This window comes from Sminthopsis crassicaudata, chromosome 6 (assembly GCF_048593235.1).
Source record: "Sminthopsis crassicaudata isolate SCR6 chromosome 6, ASM4859323v1, whole genome shotgun sequence".
NCBI classification, from domain to species: domain Eukaryota; kingdom Metazoa; phylum Chordata; class Mammalia; order Dasyuromorphia; family Dasyuridae; genus Sminthopsis; species Sminthopsis crassicaudata.
This window is the reverse complement of record NC_133622.1, coordinates 12,579,875-12,604,777: the sequence shown is the minus strand read 5'-3', so window position 1 is coordinate 12,604,777 and position 24,903 is coordinate 12,579,875. Positions and strand designations below refer to the sequence as shown.

The 24,903-nt window shown below is 32.8% G+C and overlaps 1 protein-coding gene across 1 annotated transcript in view; it reads left to right on the top strand.

Moving 5' to 3' along the window:
- The window catches only part of KCNIP4 (potassium voltage-gated channel interacting protein 4), a 1,054,021-nt gene that overhangs the window by 569,638 nt on the left and 459,480 nt on the right, over positions 1 to 24,903 (top strand). The window lies entirely within an intron of this gene.

The following is a 24,903-nucleotide window of genomic DNA, read 5'->3' as shown; positions in this document are numbered from 1 at the left end:
TTCATTCCTTGGTAAGTGGTACATACAGAGTCTTCCCTTTTTATCACTACAATTTTGCTTCTATTCTTTGGTACATATGCTACCTTTCTGTTATTAATGTCCTTTTAGTGGAATTATCAAATAAAAGGTATCAAAAGTATAGTAAGTTTTCTCACATTATTCTTTTTTTTTTCTGAAATAGTTAGACCAAATTTTAGGACACCAATGGTGAACAAATCTATCTGGCTTCCAGTGGAAGTAGTATTTACTTTTTTCAATCTTCAGTGGAGAATGATACCTGGTTGTTCAGTCTTTTTAATCATATCTAACTCTTTTCAACCCCATTTGAGATTTTCTTGGCAAAGATTCTGGAGCAGTCTGCCATTTTCTTTTCCAGCTCATTTGCCATATGAGGAAACTGGGGCAAATGGAGTTAACTGATATCCTCAGAGTCATATAGCTAGTTTATGAGGTCAGATTTAAAGTTAGAAAGATGAGTCTTCCTAACTCAAGTCCTGGCACTCTACTGTGATACCTAGCTGCCTAGGGTGAGATTTAAAGATGGTTTATTGTGTACCTTTGTTATAATTAGTGATTTTTAATATTTATAGAATGTTACATGGTTTGTATTTTCTCTTATTTTTTTCTCATTTGTTAATGATTTGTATATATTTTTAAAAAAGGATTTATGTACAGTTATATCAGTTCCCCATACTTTTGGTGTTCCTTTCCCCCCCTTTTCTTATGGCTATAGAAAACATTTGGTACGATCATGAATTAGAATAGAAACAAGGGACATTTATGCTTTATTTAATCTTATTAGTAAGACTTCCTCTAATAGGATTAGTGGTATTTGTTTAAAGGGCATCTTTTGTATTTGTCTTTGTGAAAATTTGTCAGATTGTACTTGTATGAATTGGGAACTCAATTCACTGGTGTTCTTATTCGGTTTTGTTATTATATTTTCAGAGATTAAAAAAATTGTCCAGCTTTATCTTAGTGTTCTCCTGTCATTTTTAGTTATGTCTCGGCATCATAATTTCTTTAAAATAATCCTTTATTTTGTATTCTTTCTTTGCTCTATTCATTATTTAGGATGTCATTACTTAATCTTCATTTAGTTCTCTTTTGTTTATTGTTCTTTTATTATTAACATTTTGCTATATTAGGGCTTATAAAAAAGCTTTAATATTTCTTCCTTTCTAAATCTATTTATAAGTTCTTTATATGCCCTATCATATTTTATTGTAGTTTTTTATTTACAAGATATATGCATGGGTAATTTTTCAGAATTGACAATTGCAAAACCTTTTGTTCCAATTTTTCCCCTCCTTCCCCCCATCCCCTCCCCTAGATGGCAGGCTGACCAATACATGTTAAATATGTTAAAGTATAAATTAAATACAATATATGTCTACATGTCCACACAGTTATTTTGCTGTACAAAAAGAATCGGACTTTGAAATAGTGTACAATTAGCCTGTGAAGGAAATAAAAAAAATATGCCCTATCATATTATCAGTGATTACAAAAGTAATATACTGATTCCTATTAAAAATTATCAAATAACAATCAAATTTAGTTTTCAAAATTCTGTTCAGATATGTTATTTCCTTCTAATTTACATTTTCATTGGAGTTCTGAGGTTATCATGAGGCATATCAAAGGGATCTATAAATATCATCTGTCCTTTTTATTTTAGTTTTTTTCTTATTATGATTTAGACATTTTAAAAGTTGATTCATATATATGTAGAAAAAATTGTTATATGTTATTATATATAGTGCCTTTGAGTATAGTATAGTTTTCCCATTTGTATCACAAAAATATACATATTTACTGTTGTTATTTCTGCAATAATGGTTGCAAATCCTTCCTTTTGGGATTCTCTTTAAAGACAATACAATTTATTCAAGCCCTTTATTTAAAATCATTATCTGCTAAAGCACTAGTCTACTAAATTTGAATCTTCTATAGTCTATAGGTGTTCCATTTAGAGAGCCAGGGATGAGGGGGGTGCCCTATGTGTGACTTATCATGAGGCAGGAATAGATATATACTACCATCTCTTTCTCCCACCATTCTCCAAGGGAGGATTGATTCTTACTAGTAAGTATAATAAGAGATAGGGGAGAGGGCTTGAATTATAATTTCCTCTTTTCAGGATTATTAATCTAGGAAATGTGAATTCTGGTCCAATAAAATTAATGTTTGCTACTTATTAAAGGAAAAGTGGGGGCTCCAAGCTTAATATTCAAGGCTTGATTCCTATCCTACCAAATGCCAGTTCTCAGATTGTAAAGAGATCCCTGTATATAAGCTGAAAGCAAAACAGAAATCTGAGAAAGGATCCATAGGAGAAGATATATCAGATAATACAGAATGAATAATACCATATTCGGTGTGATCATGAGAATGAGTCCCAGATCTCGCCCAAAGGGTGATTATATTATGAATACTAGTCCCAATTTTTTTTTTACATTTTGCTTTCACAGGCCAAATAGTGGTTCAGGATCTACCACCACCATTACCTCTTCCACCCTTCCATCATATGATCATTAGTTCATTTTAGCCTCCATTCATACTGAACCAATAACATCAGAAGATTCTCCTAAAAACCCTAACGTAAATGCCTCTTTCAAAAAGTTCACTACTAGAAAAACAGGCTTATTCAATCCAAAAGTTCTTTTTATTACCCTATGGTGGGCTTTGCTATCCCAACACTCCAAAAACATATTCGAGGCAATGAATCCTCAAGGTGCTTTACCTCAAGTAGGTAAATGCAAAGTAAAATTAGAAAGTAATTTCAAGAGAAGAGTGCTAATTATTAGAAGGAGGGTTAATTTGAAATCTATGAACTTGGGTTATTTTTCACATTTTTATAACTATTTCAACATCCAGATATAATTTGGATATATAATGGGTTGGATTCCAGACCATCACAATAAAATGAATATAAATTTGTGGGTGTTTCCCAGTATTTATAAAATTATATTTATACTATAGTTTTTACACTAGTACAATGTCTAAAAACAATTTATTTAAAAATACTTTATTTCTAAAAAATTAATCTGAGCCTTCAAAGAGTCATAATCTCTTTGCTGGCTGAGGATCTTGCCTCATTGCCATTGGCTGTTGACTGATTAGGTGGTGATTGTGGAAGTTGGGGTTGCCATAGCAATTCCTTAAAACAAGAAAACAATGGCATTTGCCAAATTGATTGACTCTTCCTTTCCCTTGAACTCTTAGAGGTCACTTTAGGTGTATTAATTGAAATATTTTTAATATAGTTTATCTCAGGAAATAAGGAGGCCCATATAAGAGAAGAGAGGCATGGAATGGACAGATGACAGTGTAGTCAGAACACATGTAACATGAAATCTACAGATTTATGGAGTCCCAAAATAGTCAACAATAATAGCATCACAGATCACTGTAACAGATATAATAATAATAAAAAAATTAGGTAAAATAAGCAAGAATGGGAAAAAAGGAAACATTAGGAATACTGTAAAGGTAGAATTGACAAGAACTGGCAACTGATGGGATATGGGAATTGAGAAGGCAGTTAGGGATAATTCCAATGCTGTTGATATGGGTGACTAGAAAAGTGATGCAATCATCAATGGAAATTGGGAAATTTGGGAGAGGATTGCATTTGGGCATGCACGAGCAAGAAAATCATCTCCATCTTTTGATTCTGCCAGTAATCCAGAAGGCAAAATCTGAGATGTAGTTTGCCAAATACGAGAAAACTAACATTATAAAGAAGAATCTTATTTCAGTTCCTATTTCCCTGACCTAGGTGCCAGAAAACTAGTTGACCAGTAGGCTTGTTTATTAAGTAGACTTCATCTCTCTCCCTAATTCTCACAGCCTAAGGAAATGTCTTCTTTCCATATCCACCAATTTATTTCTGAGACCATATTTTGAAGACCTGACATGGATTTTCTGAATTCTTTGAGTCATTAAAGAACTAGCAGGAGATTGGAACAATGAGTCCTGCCTATTATTCTTTGTCTTATCATCAGGTGGATTATTGCCTATCTTGTATACCCTTTTAAACTGACTATGGGATGTTTATGTAATCTAATTGAAGTAAAAATTTGAGTAAAAGGAAGGAGAAGGCCTTCAAGTTGATGCAAGGTGGGTTCATTTCTATTTTTCTGATGAGATGAATAAACTTCTCATCAACTAACAAAATAATATGCAAAGCTTAGAGCAAGTTATGACAGTTAATATCTTGTAAATTGATACCTCTTTACAGAAACTCAATGTTGTAAGAGATTTCTGTAGCCATTCATAAAACCTCATCACTATACCCTAGTTCCTTCAAGGGATCATTGCTTTCTCCAAACTTCCTCAGGCAAAGGAGAGGGATTAGGAAGTACTTCAGGAGCAAACTCTTACCAAAAGCTATCTTATCTAACTGATTGCCATCACTTCCTCTCCTTTCAATCTCTTCTCATCCTTTTCCTAGCTTCTGCTGTTCCTGCATAGTGCCCCAAAAGCCTTAAGCCGTAATAAGCTCAAAAGTGTACTAAGATTTTTGGGATACTCTGTATATTATCTTATTTGGTCCTTGCATCATCACTGGTATATAAATGCTAGAGACATTATTCTCATTTTTAAATAGGAAAAAATTAGAATCATCGAGGTTAATGCAATTTCCCAGGGTTACATCATTTAGTAAGTAATTGGGATCTGAACATGGCTTTCCTAATAATGATAGTTACATCACTGTTTATTGTGTGTTATAATTTCTAAATACTCTATATAAAGAGGCAAACTAAATGCAATGAGAACAAAAGAAATACAACTTGTAAATTTTTTTTTCATTCAGCTGTTCAACAAAATTTTGAGCCTTTACTCTGTATATTGCAATATAGAAGGTCTTACTATAGACATAAAAGAGCTAAAGGAATGAATTATTGCCCTCGATGGCTTTATGCATATTGATGTGCTTAAGAGAGAATATATAAACAATTCTTTGATGATTTCATGCTTACCTCATGATTTTATGTTTATGCTGATAGAATCCCCCAAAAAAGTTAAGAATAAGAGTGGGTAAAGGAAATCTTCCTGGAAAAGGTGATTCCTGAGCCAGTCTTGAAGCATTTGACAGATATGAGTTGACAAAGTAAATTCAGGATGACATTCCACTAAAGAGAAACCAATTAAAAGTATGGGAAAGAACAGAATCACAAAATCTTGTTAGAGGGGAGATCAGAACCAACCCCTAGCTGATGGTGTGTTACACGGAGTAACCTTTTTTTCCCAATATATTTGACAAGTGTCATCCCGCTCTTGCTAGAAGATGTCCAATGAAAGAAATTTCCTTAACTGGTGACACAATTCATTATACTCTTAGATATCTTTTGTTAGAATTGCCCATCCCCAATGTTAACCCCAAATTTCCCTCTTTATTGCTTCTACTTATTAATCCTAATCTTGTCCTCAGGAACCAAGCAAAAACTTCAGATAGTCTATGAAACAAGCTTTACTTAAATGTCTATAATATCCAAACAAAATGAAACACTCCTCTTTCATAGCTTCCAGTCTCCTATGGAATAAAATACATTATTAGAGGTACTTTGTTTCCACCAGATTTGAAGAAAAACATACATCACTCATCGTTCTTATTCCTTTCCCTATTTGCAGAAAATCAACCATGTGAGATGTTTTATGGATTTGGAATTATAATTGTACAGAATTAAATATGAAAGTATTTCTAATTTTATTTCAAAGAGCAAATTAATTCGTGGAACTTTACATAGCCTAGGGTCAGTGCTCATAAAGCCCCCAAATAAATGTAATCATCTCATTTTCTTGTTTTGGGTGGAAAAAAGCAGACTGGCACAGTTGTTTTATTCCTTAGTTTCACATTATCTCATTTAAAAACATAAATTTTAATGGTCTACTTCTCTCATAGATGTAATTCCATAAATATGATCTTTTGAAAACTGCTTCACTGCAGCATCACTGATATTTTTAAATACTATTTTAATACAGATGCATGAACTATTTTAACACGACTATCCTGATCTATTTGTGTGCATCTATAATTGTGCATTTAAATGGAATGAATCTTACCCTTCTCCTTTTGGATCTCTCAAATGCATGATAATGTTACACCTGTAATTACAATTAATTGAAAAATATTAGGTATGCTCTCACTTTCTATTCAGAATTACAAATAGCTAATAGGTATTTTATAAAATTTTGAGAATAAGTTCTCATGTAATTAATACTAGCTGCCTACATTTGAAGGATTTTCATTGTAAGCCATTTTAAAACTTTTCTCTGAATGTGATATGGTTTTCTTTTATTTAATTTCTTGAACCAATATATTGACTGGTCTTTTGAAATGCTACAAGCCTACATAAGCTTTGATCTCATGCAGAAATGATCATAACTTATATTTCCATAAAAATTGTCCCTCACAAAACCCCTTTGCCTCTAATTGAAATAAAATTCATAAAATGTGGCAATTTTAATTAACATTATATTTATTTTCTTTGACATGGAAAGTCTTACTCATCCTTCAAAGTCAAATATCAAGTCATTTATGAAGCTTTCCCTGACCACTCCAGGCCACCTCTAGGATGGTGTATGCCACTTATTATTATGTAGCATTCATTTAACAATGAAATTATTTACTCGTTCTGTCCTTTTCCATGAGGTAGTAATGTGGATATTCCAAATTCAGAAGAATCTAAAGTTGAGGGACAGGGGCTGGGTGCTGAAAGCCTCCGGGGTATTATGTGGGATTTGGATGAAGAAGGGCAAACAGCAGAGGGGAAATTAAACAAAAGGTCAGGTTCAAGTTTTTCAGAAACATGATTCAAGAAGGCAAACTAAAACAAAGGGTAAGGGCCAAAGGCAAAGTTCTGCACAGCAGGCAAAGCTGGGGTAGCTAAGGTATGTGGGGGTGGGGAACTAGGAAGCTAATTAGTTAGAGATAAGGGCTTATATAGCCCCTAGTACCCACATCTCTGACAGAATCAGCTTCTCTTCTGTTGTTTTAAGAATCAAATTCTAGGTTGGTATTATTTGATGCAAAATTATTATTTTTGAGGCAGAATGACAGTAAGTAGAATGGTAGATTTGGAGCCAAGGAAACAGGTTCTAATCCCCAGATGTTTACTAGGGGATGCTAAATAGTCCTTCAACTTCTGTGCTCCTCATTGTAGGGGCTTGGAATTTGAATTTATGAAGACAGCTCATATCGTTCCTTTCATGGAAATCATATTGTTACTGAGAGAAGGGAGATCATCTAGTCCACTTCTCTTATTTTACAAAAGAAACCCCTGAGACCCAAGAAGGAAGACTAAATTATTTGCTCAAAGTCATTCAGATGCTATATGGTAACGAGAAAGTCTGAACTCATACCTTTGACTAAAAATTCAGAATTTTTCCACTGTACCATTCTGCTTCTTATTATATGCTCATGTGAAAATAAGTCATTAAGATCATTGGTTAAAATCCCAATTTAGGTTTATCTGGAGCATTAAGTGATTACCTTCTTTCTCTACTTCCCTAAAGAAGTGAAAATCTGATTTATAACTAGAAGCATTATCCAATATGGATTGCTGTAATCCACTATAATTCAACAGCAATCCATTACATCTAAAAAATATAATTTTTCAAAATGAGAAATAATAATTTGCTTATGTCTAAACATTTACCCATGGCTCTTTTGGCAAAAATAAGTTTCCCTCAACTTGTAGCCAAATTTCAATATTGATGACTCAATTATCACAAGCAAATAATCATATCATTTCCTCCCAAAGAGTTAAATTTCTCTATATTTGCAGCTCATTTATGGACAAAGTGAGATAAAAAAAATTAAGACATCCAGGGATTTTTTTCAAGATGGCAGGAATTATCTGATGATATTTTTCTTTTTGTTCTCATGATATTTTTGTTATGCTTTGGATTTAAAAGAAAAAATACTCAGAAAGTGATTTTGTAGAACTCTTAAACATTGCAAGGATATTTAGGAGTTGCTAAGTACAGTGTGACTGGGCATAGGATTTAATAATAGTAATGTCCTTAAGCAGGTATTTCAGGTTCCCATTAATGTCACTTTCTAATTTAATGGTAGCCTCCTATATGGAGAAAGGATGTTTATGCCATTTTGTTTGCTTCCTTTTCAGAAAAGATTGTTTTCCTTTTTATTCCTGAGATTAGGTGGAAATCTGTCTTCTATATTTCTATGTATTGGATATAGTATAATAGATCGTGATCCCCAATTCCTATGTCTTTCCTTTCCTGGCATTGCCATCTGCAGTTTCCTAGTAAATCTTACTTTGTCTAAGTTCTGTTTTTAACAGATGATCAATGAGCCTCTATTAGAAAAGAATCAGACTTAGATTTGATCTTTTTTATTTCTTTTCATGTAAACCTTATCTTACTCAGAAACTCCTCTCTTTCAACTGTACTGTATATTTCTTCAGAGAGCAAAACAAATTGGAATCCAAATTTTGATTAAAAAAAATTCTAAGATAGCATTTCTGCTTGCTTTAAATTGGACAGAGATGCCATAGTGTTCCTTCAAATGGTATAGTGACTATACTTTCCTGTCTACAATTCTTTACTCACATCAACTATATTTCATTTTTTAAATTTCATTTCTGCTCAATATCTTAAAATACATAGAGTGCTTCTCTCCATTATCCATATTTGCCTCTTTTAAATCTTCACAGATTCAGATCATATCCCTAGTTGTCACTTAACCAAGTAATGAGCATTTATCTCTTTTAATCTTTCCTCATAAATCAAACCCCTTTTTTCTAATCATTTTTTCCTTCATCCTTTTCCAAATGGTTTCCAATTTGTCTGTGTCTTTCTGAAGTAGAGGTGCCACAAATAGCACATGGGAATCCAAGGCCAGCGTCACCAAAGCATTTCTCTATTCTGTTCTTCTCTATAGACTGGAAAAAATCAGAACCTTAGTGGTGAGATATATGTGTGTGTGTGTGTGTGTGTGTATACATACATATATACAAATATATATATATATATATATATATATATATATATATATATATATATATATATATATATATGTTCAACTATGTTTATACATACCCATGTTTCCAAAGATTTGTGTTACAAATTCATTTTGATTTACATTCATTAAAGCTTTTTAAAATATTGGGAACCAAATATGAAGCAGGAGAAAGAGCACAGGACCAGAAATTAGGAGATCTGAATTCTATACAGGGCTCTTCTAAGACTGATTCCCTGTAATCCTAATTTACTAAATTTCTTTAAGCTCTGAGCCCTAAACTCCTGCTGCTTCATCTGTTAAATGATTAATAATACTTTTACTAGCTACTCTAAAGATTTGCTATAAGAATCAAGCGACAGTGCATGAGGATATTATTAAAAGAAGTTTTTTGTTTTTTGTTTTTTTTTTTTTTGTTGTTGTCATTTCCATCATGTTCAACTTTTCATGATCCCATTTGGAATTTTCTTGACAAAGACACTGGGGCAGCTTGCCATTTCTTTCTCCTTCATTTTACAGATGAGGAAACTGAGACAAACAGGATTAAGTGACTTGCCCAGTTTGACACAGGAAGTAAATATTTGGGGCTTGATTTAAATTACAAAGAGGAAGCTATCCATTGGGTTACCCAGCTGATCACAAAGTACAAGTTCCAATAAATTCATAAAAGCATAAGGTTACTCTGTGATCAGATGCAAATTTGCTTCTTATTAAAAGCATATAGAGTTTTGTTTCATATGCCCTACTTTGGATCGTCATAGTTTTATATATTTACAATTGAAACTCAGTTATGTATTTAAGTGTATGTATATATTTATGAATAGGTATATGCATACATATATAAACACACATATACATGCATACATATATATACATATATATGTACATATATGTGGCTGTGTATTGTGTGTCAATGTATATGTATATATGTATTAATTTTTTTATATTCTGGGATTAACTTTTTTTTTAAAAAATCATATTGAGTCTTGCTACTACTTGTTTATGGATCATTCATTTTTGAGTGGACCTTGATTTAAGAATTTCCTGTATTTCTATTGTCTAGGAAAAGATAAGCTCAAGGGAGCTTACTAACCTTGTAAAACCATGGGATTAAGCCCATGAAAAACAAAACAAGCTTATCCCTATGACCAACTCTTTTATAAAGTGAATCCTCACTTCTTCTGCTCCTGTATAAACTTAGTAAAAGCCAAAATCAAAGAATGCTTCAAAAGCAAAAAGCATTTCAAAGCCAAAAACTAAAAATAATTATAAAAAACACAATGGAATGACATTTTTCTAGTAGTTTAAGCTTCTAGTAGCAGAATGACATAGAATTTATTTGTATAAAGCACATGTCTTGAGAATAAATAAAAGAGATCGATGAATCATACAAGCCAAGTGACAATGCGTGTTTCATAATCACCAACCTCTTTGAAGAGGTGTATCATCTGATCTTTGCCAACTAGCCCATGGAGTTTTAAATCCATCTCCTAAGGGGTAAGCAGAGTTGTAATCCATGTCAACAGAGAACTTAACTGCACTCATGAAGATGTGCATCTTTTGAAGCATTAAAATAATAGATAAAACAAAAAGAATGATTTTAACCTTTATTATTTTAAACTTTATAAATTAATTTTTAAAATTACTGTCCTGCTTAAGATTCTGTTTTCCCATCCATTGAAAGCATGAAGATTTGTTTTTCCCCTGTCTTACAGGAAATAAATTATTAGCATCACTTAACTCTACATGATGCAGCAAACTTCCAATTATCCATGCTAACATAAGCAGAGATGGTACAAGTAATTGAAATTCATAGAAATACAAAACCCTTATTCTAGCTATAAATTGTAATGTTCTCCTTATCAGGTCTTTCACCAGAAGATAAGAGATGGCCGAGTTGAAGGATTAGAATTTTTCCTCTGTTCCATCCCATTTCTCACTTTTCCAGTAGAACCCCAAAGCAGAGAAATGAATGGTTAGAATGTGTAAAAGAAAAAAAAAAGACAGATACTCCAAAAACTGAAAAGGCAAATGGGTACTAATGCATCTGAGGTTGTTCATTGACTTTACATAGAAAAATACTCAATTCCTTGGGCAAAGATTGCCAATCTAAAAATCTTTTCTCACCTCATCTTGATGTATATTGCTATGTTACCAAAAGGCTCTCTATAGAAAACAATAATTATATGCAAACCATCTACATATGTACCATATAGAGACATGCATAGTAATAGAATATTTTAAATACTTTAATAGATATGTGATCTTTTTAGTGTGTGCATTTATTTTACCTTTAGACTCAAGTAGATATGTTTATGAATGGATTTGGCAAAAATAAATCATCTCCTTATATCCAGAACTTTAGTTTTGAGTTTTTTTGATCATCAGGCAATAATAGTTATCTCTTTATGCAGCTTATAGTCTAGGATCTGTTCCCGAATTTTTTGCATTAGTATCCTCATATAATTTATTTTTTCAATCGTGGCTCATCCTTAGTGTTAGGCCTACATAAATACATACATATATGTATATTTTAATATAGGTCAGTAAAGAAATTCATTACATTCATGAATATAAATTTTAAAGCATTAAAATGATAGATAAATAAAAAGATATATTTACATATATATGTATATATGCAAATACACACATATTTATAAGCATCACTGTATAGATAATGATTGAGTCTAAAGCCATGGCTAAGTTTTTTGATTCCTTAATCATGGATCACTTCCACCATTGTTCTCTGGTTCTCCTTCCATGTTGCTGAATGCTCCTGAAGAAAGACAAGCAAGATGCCGATGAGATTGACTATGAATTACTTTTTAATCTCCTCTCAAATTGGACATTGGTCAAAGATCCTTTTTAAAATGCTTAATAACAACAACCTCTGTCATGCCATAATGTGATAAATTTCTCTCTCTATCATAAACCACAGTGTGTTACACTAATATATGCATTTTTTGTCTTTTCCACTAGAATGCATACTCTTTGCAAGTAGAGGTTGTTTCATTCTTTGTATTCATATCCCTGAAGAGAAACACTTAATAGATGCTCACTGACTATTCTACTTTCCTTTCAAACTCTTAACAGCATTTCTACCTTTCCCCATTCAAAATATCATCATGTCTCATCTTGACCAAGAAAATGAAGGTCATTTTTGGCTACTCCTTCATTCATTCAGTATATACCTCAGAATTGCTCTGAATCTTCATCCATCCTCTCCTGCTTTGCTCTTATCTCAGAAGTTGAGACATAGCTGTTCTTTCCTCAATTTTTTGAAATTATCTCCTCCTGTCTTCTCCAGGATATTGTACCATCCAGCTTTCCTTCTTTCTCTGTCACATTCATTACCTCTGTATTTGGGTAGAAAAAGAGAGAGGAGATAAGGGACTCATAATAGTAGCTAACATTTAATCAATCTTCTCTTATTCCCAGAATTTATACATGCAAGTGAATGTGGTTCCTTTCAAAGTAAATACTTTGAAATGCTGTGCTCATTGTATAAAAAACTCCCAGCGTTCACAAATTTTTCAAAACTCATGGTGGGAACCTAAAACTTAAGTCCTAAATCATAAAATAAGGAGAAAATCTGAGATGATTTCTAAGGTTCCTTTTAGCTATTAAATTCTGTTAACAATGTTTTTTAAATATGGCTTATTAGATAGCTTTGAAGATGATTAAAATGATTCATTCCAAAATACTTTAAATAGTTGTCTTATTGCAGGAATGAATATATAGACTCACTCAGGGAACTCCATTTCATATGAAAATTATCACTGTGTAAGTTATGTTATATGTAATTAAATAGACAAGAGGTAGATGCTATTACTTTGTGACTAAATGTTTTTTGATAACTATACACTAAGCAAAATTCCTAGAAATCCTGACAGCATGAAATTAAGGAAATACAAAGAGATTCAAATATGAAAATGTGAAAATATCTACAAATGTTTCATTTTATAAGTTTAACAATCTGTTTTAGTATATAAACAAAGTAATTGTATAGTTATGGTGGTATAAGAAGTATTATTATTACTTTATTAGTTTGGTTGACTCTGATAAGGCTTGAAGTATAATGAACAATAATAAAAATACCGATAGCAGAGATGATGTCTCCATGGTTTTTGACACATTTCTTGAAGGAACACTTTCAGAAGTCATCATTATAGTGATACCGTCCCACTTGTATCTAATCTTCATGTAACACAGTGCCAGGATTTCAACTAAAGGGAGCGTATCTGAGTCCTATAAATGGAAGAGGTGGGCTAAGTCTTTTGGTAACCATGATAAGAGTAAATGTATATGGAGAAATATCTAGGTCTTCTAAATCCTTAGGTAATTCTGGAGTGAAATTATGAAAGCAATTCTTGAATCATCATTGGTAATTCTGATGAATGAACTCATTGTTGTACCTGACATTACATGTTGAGAGATAATAAATCTGGGACAGCACACTTCAAAGGTTCCTTATTAATCAACCATGTCTTTTCACACTAACCATTTTTGCTAAGGGTGATGAATCATGATAGTGGCAACATGGATAAGTTTCTTATGATAAGTTTTTATTAAAAAATCTCAAATTAGATGCAAAAATTATCAAATGTAATTATGTCTGGCATTCTCCATTTTGCAAAATCTCTGGCTCTGAATTGAAGTTTTTGCCAAAAGTTTGGGAACTTAGCTTTATCAGTAAATTGTCAAGATGTCACATATCTCCCCTTCCTTCCATAAGAACATAAAAGAGATTGGCCTGAAAGCACTAATCTTAGGCAAAGCACATAGACTCACCAAACCAGAAACGGAAGGGTAGAAAATTTAGGAACTGTTGTTCTTGATCTGATGGGATCAAGTCTAGAAATCTTTAGGGGTCGCCACTCTGACTAATAGTCTGCATCTCTAGCAATAATCAGTAAAGCCAAGAGAATAGAATTGTAAAAGGGAGAAAAAAGAGAGGGAGGGAAGGAGAGAGACAGAGACACAGAGGAAGACAGAGAGAGACAAAGAGAGGGTAATTGAAAGAGGGAGAGAGAAAAAGAAAGAAAAGAAGGAAGAAAGGAAAGAAAGAGGGAAGGATGGAGGGACAGAAAGAGGATAGAGTTTATTCTCAGAATCACAGTCACAGAATTACAGGGATCTGAGAATACACCTGATCTAACTCATACATATGAATATAAATTGGAGTAGATGGGTTCTTTAATGGGTATCTCCTTTTTGCTTTTTATAATAATGCTATTATATATGTGGTTAAGTTCTCTGTGTTCAGTTCATCCAAATTTCAGATGAAACCCCTAACAATGTCATGTACCTAACATTGACAAGTGTACATGAGGAACTAGATTGTAAGCACCTAGAACACTGGCTCTTCTTAATGGCCAGGAAATCTATTTGCATGTGTTGTTGCTGCTGCTGCTGCTCATTGATTTTTGTCATGGTCAGCTCTTCATGGCCCCATTTGGGATTTTCTTAGCAAAGACCCTGGAATGATTTGCTCTTTCTTTCTTTAACGCACTGTATAGATGACTTGCCCAGCACCACACAGTTAATAAGTGTATGAGGCCAGATTTGAACTCATGAAAATGAGTCTTAGTCCAGGGTTGGCAGTCTAGTGTGCCACCTAGTTGATATTTGTATACATTTATCCAATGAAAATGCCAAAAATGCTGTGTTTTGGTCACTTCCCATGATGAGAAGAACTGGATCGTGCTTAAATTCTTGCCTTAGATGCACATCTGATATGTATGTCTGAACAAGTTAATGAAACTCTATTTATCTCAGTTTCTTCATCTGTAAAATGGAGTTTATAATGTGCCTTTATTCCAGGGTTGATATGAGAATAAAATGAGATATATGTAAATTTTAAGTTTCCAAATTTCCAAATTTTAAAGTCATATATGTATATGTGTATATGGTGATGATGATGATGATGATGATGATGATGATGATGATGGTATTGATGATGAGAATGTGGTGAAATAAAAAAAAAGTTAGGAGCCATATTATAAAAGACTTTAAAAGCCAGATTAAGGATTTTATATTTTATCCTAGACACAATAGGTAGATCTAGGTTTTAATAGTAATTTGTTGGTTATGTGGTAAGTTGATAAGAGATATGAAACTAAAAAATCATTCGGTTTCATTTCTCCAGGTCATTGGTAGGGGGATAATATTAAGTATTTATTTTGGATGCTAGTTCAGCCTTAGAAAAGGATCTAGGTCTGAGGAAAGGAACATAGCATTAAGTATTTATCTTTCATACTGGTATAGTCTTAGAAAAGCATCCTTCAAGTAGCACATGAGCAACATAAATGGTACAGGAGTAGTTGTAGAACTAGTTAGAGAAATTTGTTTTTTTATGATAATACCATGTCGATAGGTACATACTTGCATTCTGTACATGACAGTGTTTTTGAGTGGTAAGCAATTTCTATCTCAATGACATCAGATAGTATCTTTCTAAGCATACTCCCAGACTATAAGATGAGGTGACACTGAAAAACCAGTAGCTTATGTTTATTATAATAGTCACAGTTTTTGAAGTTAAACTGTATTAATATTAATAACTGTATAAATTTGCAGAAAGAATCCTGGGGTGCTGAACCAGAGCTGTGAAATGTCCCTTTTTAGGAGTCAGATAGATAGCCATATGAGGCTTACCATTTGTAAAAATTTATTTTATTTTCAGTTTATGAAATAAAACATGAATTTTCATGACATAGTATAATAAAAAGGGGATTACACATGAAACCACAAGACTATAATATAAACTTGCTACTTCTTTTAAATAAATAATAAAATTATCATGTGATTTTTCTTCTTTTCCCCATCCTTCCCAAGAGATGAATTTCAATAGACAAATGTGTGTGTATACAATTATTCTATATCTACTTCTATTTATCATTATTATCTGAATGCAGATGGAGTCCTTCATATGTCCTTCTTAGTTAATTTGGATATTTGTAAATAATCAAAATGATTTATTTGCTCAGTCATCCTTAAAACAATATTACTATTACTGTATACAGTGTTCTCTTGGTTCTGCTCATTTTGCCCTTCATTATTCAATGTTTTTCCATATTTTTCCTAAGGTCATCAAGCTCATCATTTCTTATAGCAGAGTATTATTCCATCACAAGCATAAACCACAATTGTTCCGCTATTCACTAATTGATATACATCCTTTCAATTTTCAGTTCTTTGCTGCTCCAAAAAGAGTTGCTATGTATATTGTAGAAAATATAACTTCTTTTCCTTTTTCCTTAATCATATTGGAAATTGGCCTAATAGTAGTATTGCTGAGTCAAAGGCTTACCTTTTGTAGAATGAAATTGTAACCTGCAGCTCTAGGCAATTGTTGTTTCCACAGGGAGAGTTAAGCTCAGGTTCAAGGAGGATAAGCTAGAGGAGAAAATGAGAGACAGGTTAAGCTCAGGTTCAAGGAGGATAAGCTAGAGGAGAAAATGAGAGACAGGTATGGAATAGCTGATGTGATTCGTCAATAAGTTATTGAATGCTCAGAAAGGACTCCTTTGGGGCTCATTCTTCTACCTCCCATTGGATTAACATGTTAGGTTTCCAATAGTTCAATGAGCCCCAAACCCTTTGAGGGTTCCAGGGAAAACAGTGATGGTTTTTGATTTGTATTATTGTCACTCCTGACTCCCCAACCAAATATACTGCCCAATATAAATTAACCAGTTGCCTTCAATTTGTATTGATAAAAATAAATGTTAGCTAAAAGATGTAGAAAGATTAGTAGTTACAAAATAATCTGCCTCCAAAAAAAATTAACCCAAAACAAACTATACAATAATAGGGGACATACTCTTCCTTTTCACTTGAAGATTCTTAATGGAGGCAGTTGGCTCATACAGTAGAATAATAGTGAGACACGTGAGTAGTTAGCTCATACAACTAAAGAGTACCCCCAGTTCCTGGACTTGGGCTTCTTTTCTTACTTCATGAAATTCTTCTAAATTTGGGTTAAAAAGCTATCAATGAAGGAGGTGGCTCCCTTAAATAGCTAGACTAGCTCTCTGTAGGACTTGGTATCTCAGCTCACAGTTATCTCCCATGGAGCTGAGTTACTTAGGCACCTTGGCCACTTAAGTTTCTCACCAAATGCACAACTAAAATACTACCTGGCCCCAAAATTTTTACAATCATCCCTGGTCAGAATAATGTATCACTTTATTTTTATATATTTTATATATTTTATACATTTATACATTTATAAGTTTTGTGTAATATCTACTTACATTTATGTAGTATGGGTTTCTTATTCATCTGAAACATTAGCTCCATAAAAATGACCCCCAAATATTTCATCTATAATTTCTGTCTTCCCAATACCTGACAATGTATTTTCTATATATCCAAAGCCTTGTGGTTAATTTATAGATTGATTAAAACATACTATGTATTATTTTTCCAGTTTTCAGAAATATCATGTGGGTTGAAGATGGAGTTGTAACTATAACGCAGGAGTCCTGAGTTAAAGTAAGTCTAAATTTGATTGGGTATCTGCACTAAATATGGTGAGCTATAGGGAGCTCCTTCCCTTCCCCCCATCCCCTCCCTTAGATGGCAAGTAATCCAATATATATTAACATGTTCTTCTATACATGTTTCTACAATTATCATGCTGTACAAAATTGTCTAAGAGAAAAGAAATGGACCAGGTTGGAAATTGTAGGTCAAAGATCTTGTGCCAATCATGCATGAGATCTGTGAGTGGCTATTGTGTTTCTAATATGGGCAAGACTTAACAAAAAAGAAAAAAGAGACAAACAGAGAGAGACAGAGACACACAGAAAGAGAATGGATAGAGGCAGGTTGGAGAACTGCATAACTGGTCGTGTGTCTTGTGAGGAAACATTTCGGAAGTTATCTTTCCTAAGTTTTAACAATTTTTACTGAAACACACTTTGTACTTATGATCTGTCTTGAGTATTGTTGCACGTTTATATAATAAGATCAATAGAATTTATGGAATATATAAAATAGGATTTTTGAGAAAATGAATAAGAATCCCAAAGGATAAAAAAAAGATTGAAGGGCAATGATTTGCAGAATTGGAGCTTCCCATTGAAATCACAGATCTATCAAAGTGTTAGCACAGAAGTATAAAAACATTTCTTCTGCTGACCTTCACTCTGCAAGTTATGGACACTATTTTATTTTGATGACATGTAACAATATAATCTTAATTGTTAGGAACTTGTTTTGGTCATAATGAAAAATGGATGATTTTAATCAAGATGCTGGTTTTGAACACAAGGTATCCTACAACATATTTGGATATAACACTTTTCTTTTTCATTCCCTTGGAAACTTGATGTATTCCATCATTGATATTAGCTTTAGCATAGACCATTAGAAGTATAGTATATTTCTGGGAGTTTTCAATTTTTTTTTTGCTTTAGGACAGAAGCAAAGTTACTCCACATAAAAAGTCTTAGGAAGCCAGCTGACAGACAGCAACAGCAAATACTACAATATATTATCCCATAGCATCTATTTTATGCAAAGAGCCTATGGAGGTTCCAAAATGAGGATATATTTAGGTGTATATCATTGAAAGTAGAAATCTACTTGTGGTTTTGCAGTTTTATCTGGATTCATTTTTCTGCTTTGAAATGAAGGCACTAGAATAGATCATCTCTAAAATGCCTTCCAGCTTTAACATTCTAACACCTGAATGAGTATTTTGTTGTATTTCAGTAGAAGCATTCAGCAAATGGCTAATAGACTTGACTATATTTTGTTGTTGTGAAACTATTCTGGGAAAAAATCCTATCCTAGAAAGTCATTGCAGGGCTTAAATAAGGGAGGTCAAAAGGAAGACAATGATGAGATTCAAAAGGAGAGTAAAGGCTCATGGTGTAGCTCCATAAATGTAGAGATGCAAGGATGATTGTTTTTTTTTTGTTTGTTTTTGTTTTTCTAAAAAATAATAATGATAATTTCTTCCCATCAAATTTTTATTTTGTATGGTATCCTTAGTCTGATTATTATTTATATACTAAATGTAATTACTAAGAGTAATTTTCAGTGTAATTACTACTTACATACTAAATGTAATAGTAAACATTTTTAATTGTTTTATATTCTTAATGAATATAATTTAATTTACAAAGCATGATTTCATTTTTGACAGAAGAGTTTTTAATTGTGAAAAATACATGTTTGGGTAGCAATACTAAAGAGCTAGAGTTAGATGAATTTTACATAGATACATATACATACACACACGTCTATAAAGTTATTTCCCTATTCACTTTTTGAAATAGAAAGTTGGGGTTCCATTTCTGGTCAGGTTAGCAAGTGATCAGCTAGAGAGCATCATTTGCCTGTTACTGAATTTCCACAAGATGGATATTTCTTTTTTTTATTCATCTTGCCTAGTTTTTAAAGTTGCGAAAAAACACTTTGAACAACGTAGTACTGAAATTTATACAATGGACCTTTCTTTTTTCCGTTTTTAAATTATGTTTTATTAAATTATTATATTAAATTATGTGTTATTAAATTATGTATTATTAAATTATTAAAGCTTTTTTATCTTCAAAACATACACATGCATAGCTTTCAACATTTACCCCTGAAAAACCTTGTGCTCCAAATTGCTCCCTCCCTTCCCCTCATCCTCTCCCCTAGATGGCAAGTAATCCAATATATGTTCAATACATGCAGTTCTTCTGTACGTTTCCATAGTTATTTTGCTGCATAAGAAAAATCAGAGTAAAAAGGGAAAAAATGAGAAAGAATACAAAATGCAAGTGACAGCAAAAAAGTGAAAATGCCATGTTTTGGTCCACACTCAATTCCCACTGTTCTCTTTCTGAGTGCAGATGGCTCTCATCATCCCAAGGTCATTAGAACTGGCATCAATTATCTAATTGTAAGAAAGAGTCACATCCATCAATATCCATCCATCTTATTCTTCTGTTCTCTCAACTCTAAATACTTCACTTAGCATCAGTTCCTGTAAGTCTCTCCAGGCCTTTTTGAAATCATCCTGTTGATCATTTCTTATAGAACAATAATATTCCATAACATTCATATATTGTAACTTATTCAGCCATTCCCCAGCTGATGAGTATCCACTCATTTTCCAGTTTCTTGCTGCTACAAAAAGAGCTGCCGCAATAATTTTTGCACATGTGGGTCCCTTTATTTCCTTTAAGATCTCTTTGGGATACAGGCCCAGTAGAGAAACTGCTGGATCAAAGGATATACAATTTGAAAGCTCTTTGGGAATAATTCCACATTGCTCTCCAGAATGAATGAATCAGTTCACGACTCCAACAACGTATATTAGTAACCCAGTTTTCCCATATCCCCTCCAATATTCATTATTATCTTTTCCTCTCATCTTAGCCAGTATGAGTGAGAGGTGTATAGTGGTACTTCAGAATTGTCTTAATTTGCATTTCTCTGATTAATAATGATTTAGGCCACTTTTTCATATGACTAGAAATAGTTTTAATTTCTTCATCTGAAAATTATCTATTCATATCCTTTGACTGATACCAATTGGAGAAGACTTATATTTGTATAAATTGAGTTAATTTTCCATATATTTTAGAAATGAGACCTTTATCAGAACCCATGGATATAAAAAAAGTCTTCAGTTTACTTCTTCCCTTCTAATTTTGCCTGCATTAGTTCTGTTTGTACAAAACCTTTTTAACTTAATATAGTATCAAAATTATTCATTTTGCATTCTGTAACATACTCTAGCTCTTCTTTGGCCATAAATTCCTTCCTTATTCACAGATCTGACAGGTAAACTACCCTTTGTCCTTCTAATTTGCTTATAATATCACTTTTTTTTGCCTAAATCATGAACCCTTTTTGACCTTATCTTTGTATAGAATATTAGGCATGGGTCAATGCCTAGTTTCCAATTTTCCCAGCAATTTTCGTCAAATGATTAGTTCTTATCTCAGAATCTGGCATCTTTGGGTTTATCAACACTAGATTACTATAGTCATTGACGCTTTTATCTTGTGAACCTAACTTATTCCACTGATCGACTAATCTGTTCTTTAGCCAGTACCAAATTGTTTTGATGATCACCACTTTATAATATAGTTTTAGTTCTCATAACACTAAAACACCTTCACTTGCATTTTTTCATTAATTTCCTTATACTTCTTGACCTTTTGTTTTTTTCAGATAAATTTTGTTATTACTTTTTCTAGCTCTGTAAAATAATTTCTTGGGAGTTTGACTGGTATGGCACTTATATACTTTTATACTAAGTATAAATTTAAGCTTATACTAAGTATAAGCACTTAGTATAAAAGACAGATTCTTCCCATTTATTTTCTTTTATTTGAGCTTTCATGCATGCTACCAAATTGACACTTGCCTAGGAGCCCTGCTTTTACTGGTTTCCCTTTTGGGTCCTTATTGCTCAAAAGTAGAGCTTGAGACCTTCATGTGTCTGGAAATGTTGTAGTCAAAGTTTCAGAGTTGCAAACAAACAGCAATTGGAAAGTTGACAAGTTTTAGCAGCTGCCACTACAGCAATGTCTTATGGTAAAGGCTATGTCTGTGAACAATATTCAGCCAATGTATACTTTCCTATTGCCCTCTCCTCTGGTTTTATTATCTCTCCTACTCTACCACCAAGTTGCCTGATAGTTCAATTGAGAGGAATATATCTCTAATATAGGGACTTCAGATAGCTTGCTTGGTACCTGGTTGAGGCAGGAGACCACTTGACATATTCTAAATCACATCACACAAATATTCATCTAGGGATCTTTGAAAGCATTATCCTGCCTTGCTCTGTATTTGGAAGTAAAAAAAAAAGTACAGAAAGGAACCATGCTATTTCCCAATTACTGTTACATTTTCCTTGCCATGTCCTGAAAGGGCTATCTTTCTCCTACTAAGGATCTCTTCCTATCACTTTCAGTTGTTTATCCATTTATGAGTCTGAGTCTGAGAGTGACAAAACAAAGTCCAAGCTGAGCACTAGAGGCGTTATCAGCTTTAGCACTTAATTTCAGAGTTGCCAGACTTCAGGTAGACTTGGCGAGTTTTTCTAAATCATCTCTTCTAGCCATTTCTAAAAAAAAACAATCCAAAAAACACATTAAACTAATTCTACTTCTCCCCAAATTTTGGTCATTAAATTAGATAATGTTTCTTCTGTTGCAACAAGATAGGAGGTTTTTGGTTTTTGTTTTAATGGCCTAATTCACTTCTATATTATGAAAAAGAAAGCTGAGAGAAGTTTTCCACTAAATTTCCCACTAGGAATACCAATATCTATTAGCTCCCCATGGAGTCTAGCATGTCTTTTATCAAAAATATTCTTGCTACACAAAGAGATTATATCCTTTGTAAGTGAATCTTCTATTCTTAACTGACTGCCATTTTTGGTATGAAAACAATCCCTCCAAGCTCTGCTTATAAGCAAATAACAGAATTGTTGACTATTGCCATTAGGTGATATTGTTATTTTAGAAATATTCTGATTATTAAAGGCTTTATGGCTTGTATGGTATTTTAAATAAGACATGAGCAAATTTATTATTTACAAATTGATTCTAACATGTTATAATAGTCATAGTTATTGTATCTGAAATATCTCTGCTACAAATCGTTATTAACAAATGATGCAATTAGCATTGGTAGTAATTAAACTACAACACAAAAGTGGGTATGAAAAATTGCCTGAGGGGAATGCAGTGAATTACTTTTCATATTTTATGTTTCTTTAGTGTAGTGAAATTGCGAAGTAAACAGTTTTTTTTACTAAGCTCAATATTACTGTAGGGACGTACAATCTGTCTTAAACCTAATGAGGATTCATTTGTTGTAGAGAAGAATTTGGAAGGGAATGAAATTTGACTAAATATAAACTCTGCAGCTAAGATTTTCATTAGACCAAGTTGAAATCCACAGAAAGTTCCTTAGATTTTAAAAATTAGAAAAATGAATCTGATTCAATTACTTGAATATTTAATAAGATCATAATGAATAAATTGTGTATCAGAAAACTTTATACCCTTTATTACTTTATATAGCATTTACTTGGATAAAATATTGAAACCAAAATATCAAGGGGTAATGGATTCTGCCTTGATTTGCTTTGTCATTATTAGATATCAAGTTTTGGAATATTTATCACATCTCTGCTTCTACAGATTTAAATTCTATTAAGCAGACTATTTGTTCAATGTTTCTTGGTTATTAGAATGGCTGTGCTTCAATAATATCTGTCATCTGAATGAATTTCTACCCAAAGAAAAGATATCATTCTATATAAGGGAGGGAACAGAGAAATTAAAGTTGTGATATTATGAGGGTTTTTCATTTGAAAATTTTGGAAGAAGTTGATCAAAATGAAAAGGTTATTTTATACATGGAGGTTATCTGAAAAAAAAAGAGAGAGATTGGGGTAATTCAGTATCTATTTAATGGTTTCTCTCTTTTATTTTACTTGAGACAAGTTAATCAACTTTCTGGAAAAGTCTGGAAAAGATGGGACAAAATATAATACACACTCCAGCCCATTTTGACCCTTCTTGATTTTGCTGAATTCACAGATTCATGAATTTCCACTAGTTTATAATGGCTGCATGAAATACTCCTAAGAGTAACATGAGTCTTGGAGGGATCCAAGCAGCAGCTGGATGATGACATTTAAGTAGTTGTAGAGGAGACTTGCTTCCTTCCGGCTATGGAATCTAATCTTTTCTCTGAAGGCATGGAAATGTGTGGTTCCATAATTAGCATGTAGAATGATCTTTTCTATCCAGAAAGTTCATAAAGTCTATTTTTTTGATCAGTTCCTACAGCTTGCTGTCTCTCTTCGACTTGCCACGTAGCCTTCTACATTGGTCAAATAGGGGATTTGACATTTGAAATTATTCTCCAGTTGCACTTCAATTATTGTCCCTGTTTGTCATTACTTTAAGTCATCTCAACATATCAGTGCTTCTGCTGCTGCTTAAGTATTCCCTGGTGCATTAAAATGTGTCATTAATCCTCCTGCCCAAGGCCAGCCAAGAGAAATTAGAGCTGACAAGCATAGTGGGGTAACAAGAAAAGAGTAGGATACAGTCAGAAGAAACTTGTCTTTGAATTAGCTACGTGACATTGGCCAAGTCCTTTCAGTTCTGTGTCAGAGTTTATTTAACTGTAAAATGAAGGGGTGCAACTAGATGATCCCTAAATTCCTGCCAAGCTCTAAATTCTGGGATCCTTTGGGTAGTTCCCTTGTCAATGATAAGTCTTTTCATTGTCGAAGTTCTATTTAATTCTTGAGTGAAGAAAAGAAAATGACTCAAAAACTGAATCTGAAATGGATAACTATTCCTTCTTGTCACTTTATCAAAAAAAAAAAAAAAAAAACCACTGCCATTCCCTGCAGATTCCCAAAGTGACTGTAAACCTGCTTATTCACACACTTAAGAATACAGAATACAGTGCCAAAGCTACAAAATACTATTACTTAATAATAATATTCTTTCACTTTTGTTGGCAAATAGCATTCTGGGAAACTTTTCAGGAGCAGTTCAATTTTAAAGTCAGGAAGTTATGGTTAAAAACAATAGCACCTTACGTTTACATAATCTGCTAAATTTTAGAAAATCCAATACTTTATTATTGTACTTGGTCTTCACAACAACCCTCTAAGATAATGTAAGTAGACTTTGTTAATGAGTTAACAATTAGAATTCAAATCTTTAATCTTTAACTCATAGTATTTGCTCATTAAACTATCTCTTTAGATATTTGGGGGCTATGTTTATGGGCTTTCTGTTCATTCTGGTTTTTAGTTTCCTTTCTATTCTTATCTCCACTGCTAGGTTTCTTTTTTGTGCACAGACACATGGCAACTGATATCTTGGCAGGTAACAAAATTATGCAAATAAATGGGGATG